The following is a 5040-nucleotide window of genomic DNA, read 5'->3' as shown; positions in this document are numbered from 1 at the left end:
CAATGTTGATTTGGGCATGACATTGAGAGAGGATCCATTATCTATTAGGACTCCTGTGAGTGTATCACCCATGCAGCCAACTGAGATGTGAAGTGGAAGATTATGGTCCACTCCTTCTTCAGGAAGATCTTCGTCACAGAAACTCAGATTAGTTCCTGCGGAGATATTGGCAATGATGTTGTTGAATTGCCCTACAGTAACACTTGGTTCTACGAAAGCTTGTTCCAAAACTTTCTGTAGAGCTTCCCTATGAGTTTCAGAACTCAATAGTAGGGAGAGAACAGATATCCTAGACGGAGTATGTAGCAGTTGGTCTACAATGTTGTATTCACTTAACTTCAAGATCTCATCATTTTCTTTCGCTTGAACAGTATTGGTCGGATGATTGTCTTGCCTATGTGGTGCTTCTTCCGAAGGTTTTTCCACATTTTTTGTTGTTCTGTTGAAGACTCGTCCACTTCGAGTGACTCGACTAACATCAACAATGTTGACAACAAACGGTAATGGTATTTCCTTACCATTTTCAAAGAATGTAGCGTTGTACTTGTATGGTATAGCCTTGCTGGACTCATACGGTACAGGACCTGGTAAGTAGATGACTAGCGGAGCAATGGCTGTCTTCCTACTGTCATACTTAACTTGCGTTGGTTCATCTTGATTAATTTGAGGAGACACGGTAAAGACTTCGTCATCTTCTTTGTTGGCAAGAACTTTAATGGTATTTTCATCCATTAGTTTCTGAATGTCGTTGCGAACGCGCAAACATCCTCGTGAATTTCTTCGACAGATTCTGCATCTACTGTAAGGATGGAAATCCGTTCCAAAGTAGGCAAGTCCATTAAAAGTCTTATGGAACCTGACTACCGGTCCTTCGAGATCTTCGACTTTGTAGATCTTGTATTCTCCTGGACATCCTTGAACCATGTTGATGTCGCATTCAGTTTTGACTCGGATGTGTTGAATCCATCCTATGTCCATTTGTTCTTGTAATGCAGCTTGAACTACGACGCATCCTTGATTATTTTTTGGACAAATTTCACATGTGAAGTAGTTGCGAGGTGGCATGTGACCGTATCCAGTTTGTCTAGCGTGCATTTTGACGAGATTTTCCCCTATCTGACGAATGTCGTAGATTTGAATGATGTTGGGGTGTTGATCTATCAAATTCACTGAAGTTTCTTTATGATGCGGCAAAGGATTTGCTTGGACGTTAGGATTAGTATCTTTGAAGGATAGCATTCCGCTCTTCACTAGTCTTTGAACGTCGGCCTTCAAACTGAAACAATTCTCAATGCTGTGACCTGGTGCCCCCTTATGATAAGGACAAGATTGGTTAGCCTTGAACCAATGTGATGATTCATATGCAGGATTTGGAGGATTCTTTGTCTGAACGAGTCCTTTCGCCAGTAGTGTTGGAAACAAATCCGCATAAGGCATTGGTACGGGGTCAAAAGGAGGATACCTTGAAACCCGATCGTTGTAATTGAAGGATAGAAAAACACTTAGAAAGGGGGGTTTGAATAAGTGTAGCTTTAAAAACTTGACAGATAAAAATAAATTGCACAGTTATTTTTATCCTGGTTCGTTGTTAACTAAACTACTCCAGTCCACCCCCGCAGAGATGATTTACCTCAACTGAGGATTTAATCCACTAATCGCACGGATTACAATGGTTCTCCACTTAGTCAGCAACTAAGTCTTCCAGAGTCTTCTGATCACACACTGATCACTCCAGGAACAACTGCTTAGATACCCTCTAAGACTTTTCTAGAGTATACTGATCCACACGATCACTCTAGTTACAACCTGCTTAGATAACCTCTAAGACTTCCTAGAGTATTCTGATCCACACGATCACTCTAGTTCCTTACAACTTAATGTAATCAATTCTAAGAGTATTACAAATGCTTCTTAAAAGCGATAATCACAAACTGTGATATTTCTCTTAACGTTTAAGCTTAATCTCACTAAAATATTACAACAGCAATGTAGTGAGCTTTGATGAAGATGAAGATTCTGAGCTTTGAATTTGAACAGCGTTTCAGCAAGTTTAATATGAGTTGTTTTGGTGCAGAATCGTTAACCTTGCTTCTCATCAGAACTTCATATTTATAGGCGTTGGAGAAGATGACCGTTGAGTGCATTTAATGCTTTGCGTGTTCCGTACAGCATCGCATTTAATGTTATACGCTTTTGTCAACTACCTCGAGCCTTGTTCACGCTGTGTCTACTGACGTAGCCTTTAGTAGCTTTTAACGTTCCTTTTGTCAGTCAGCGTAGCTTGCCACTTGTACTTCCTTCTGATCTGATGTTTGTGAATACAACGTTTGAATATCATCAGAGTCAAACAGCTTGGTGCAGAGCATCTTCTGATCTTCTGACCTTGAAGTGCTTCTGAGCGTGATACCATCAGAACTTCAGTGCTTCTGTTCTCTTGTTCTTCTGATGCTTTCATAGACCCATGTTCTGATTCTGCTTCGACCATCTTCTGATGTCTTGCCAGACCATGTTCTGATGTTGCATGCTGAACCCTTTGAGACAAAGCTTCTGAGCGCTGAATTATGCGTACTCTTTATATATTTCCTGAAAAGGAAATTGCATTGGATTAGAGTACCATATTATCTTAAGCAAAATTCATATTATTGTTATCATCAAAAATAAGATAATTGATCAGAACAAATCTTGTTCTAACAATCTCCCCCTTTTTGATGATGACAAAAACATATATAAATGATATGAATTTGCGATCAGAAAGAACAGACGGCAAAAGACAAATTACACAGCTATAGCATAAGCATATGAATATGTCTCCCCCTGAGATTAACAATCTCCCCCTGAGATAAATAATCTCCCCCTGAAATAAATACTCGAAGAACTTTAATAAAAGACTTCCCTGATTATTTCGGTAGAGACGATCATATAAGCTTCTGTCTTCAGAGAATTCATAGCTTCTGACTTCTGCTTCCATTGGACAGCTTCAGAACTAGAATTTCTTTAGATCCCTAGAACACTCACAGCTTCTGATTCCTGCTTCCATCTAGGACAGCTTCAGAACTTGAATTTCTTTGATCTTCTGAACATTCACAGCTTCTGACTTCTGCTTCCATCTAGGACAGCTTCAGAACTTGAATTTCTTTGATCTTCTGAACATTCACAGCTTCTGATTTCTGCTTCCATTTAGGACAGCTTCAGAACTTGAGTTTTCTGGATCTTTAGAACATTCACAGCTTCTGATTTCTGCTTCCCTCGGATAGCTTCAGAGCTTTGAATTTCTACCAACATCACTTCATGCTAGATTTGTATCAGAACATTGTTGAATGTACCAGAGCATCATCTGAGCATCTCTACATCCTGAAATGTTACAGAACAAAAACTAAACGACAAAAGTCAGCATGAACGAGTCAGAACATAAAATGTATATTAGAACACATTATATGTATCAGAGCCATATAGGCTAAAATAATGTATCAGAGCAAATAGAATTTTGTCAGATCAAATAGACAAATATGGATCAAATTCTATTATCAGTGCTTCTGATTCATTCTTCTTTCTTGCTTCTAATTTCTGAAGCTTGATAGCACTCAACTTGCTTCAGTTTTCATGGTTTTGCTTCTTGTGTTTGCTTTGAAGATTTTCTTCACTTCTTTATACCTGCAAAACACTTAAACCATATAGAACTTGCAGTTCTTGTTAGTAAATGTGTGGGAGCTTTACCCAGCAACTGATAGATTAATCAAATCATTTATCATTTATCTTCTCCCCCTTTTTGTCATAACATCAAAAAGAATATTTAAAACAAAAGATTCAGATGAATAAAACGACAAATAAAATCACTAGAATGTAAAAACAAAGAAACTTTTCATTGATAATCAAAAAATATTACATGAGGTTCCTATGTTTAACAAGATGAGAAACATTCCTAGCAAATACATAAAAAGTCATCCCAAGAGGAAATGACTACAAAAATTAAAAACAGCACCCTAGCAGGACACACTCTGTGTCAACCCATCAAGAATCCCTGTGGACTCTTGTCTTCCAGACTAGAACCTCCACTGTAGGAGAGATCCAAGTGACCAAAGAGGAAGAGAGGGACAGTTCACAGACAGAGAGCTAATGTTGCAAACGGGGCTTTCCCTTAACATAGAAGTTAAGAATATCATTCTTAACCTCCTCCCATAACTCAAGAAAGTCTTCTGTCTTTGGGTGAAAGTTGATAACAACATCAAAGAAGAGGTCTGACTTGAGAGGTATTAGGAGAGCCATCCCGAGATATGCAGAGATCTGTCGCCTTTGAGTCATAGATCTTCAACAGGCTTAGGGTGAACGCTAGGTTTGAGCTAGGATTTTTTAAAAGAAAGAAAAAACTTGTTTGAGCAAGAGACGAAAACGGAAGAGAGAGAGAGAAAAACTTGATGAGGAATGCACAGAGATAGGGAAAGAGAAGCGTTTGAAGAGTATTTAAAAAATAAAATGAAACGAATGATGAATAGCATTTAATGTTACGTGACATGAGGAGAGATAATAAAGACAAATGAGGTGACTAGCACAGTTACCTATGGTCGGCGTCCCTTCAACTGCACGCGCGCTTATCCATGAATAGTAACGACAGGTTTACCATCCCGAGATAAAACGTTACAGCTGTTTTGCTTTAAAAGAGGTTCTGAATCAACTTAGACAATGAAACGTTAGTAATAACCGAATCATAATTTCTAAAAGATTTCAATCAGAACTTCTGATTAAAAAAGAATAGTCCATTTTCATTTCAGAAGATACTCATACATGAGAACTTCTCATCTTCTCATTCTGGGCATAAATCCATACTGATGTTTTTCAGAATGAACTTAAACCTATCTTCAGCCAGGGGTTTTGTAAAGATATCAGCCCATTGATGGTCTGTATCAACAAAGTTTAAAGATATAACACCCTTCTGAACATAGTCCCTTATGAAATGATGTTTAATCTCAATATGTTTAGCTTTTGAATGAAGAATAGGATTCTTAGATAAACATATAGCAGAAGTATTATCACAGAATATAGGAA

Source organism: Vicia villosa, unplaced genomic scaffold (assembly GCF_029867415.1).
Source record: "Vicia villosa cultivar HV-30 ecotype Madison, WI unplaced genomic scaffold, Vvil1.0 ctg.001861F_1_1, whole genome shotgun sequence".
NCBI lineage: Eukaryota > Viridiplantae > Streptophyta > Magnoliopsida > Fabales > Fabaceae > Vicia > Vicia villosa.
This window is presented reverse-complemented; position numbering follows the sequence as displayed.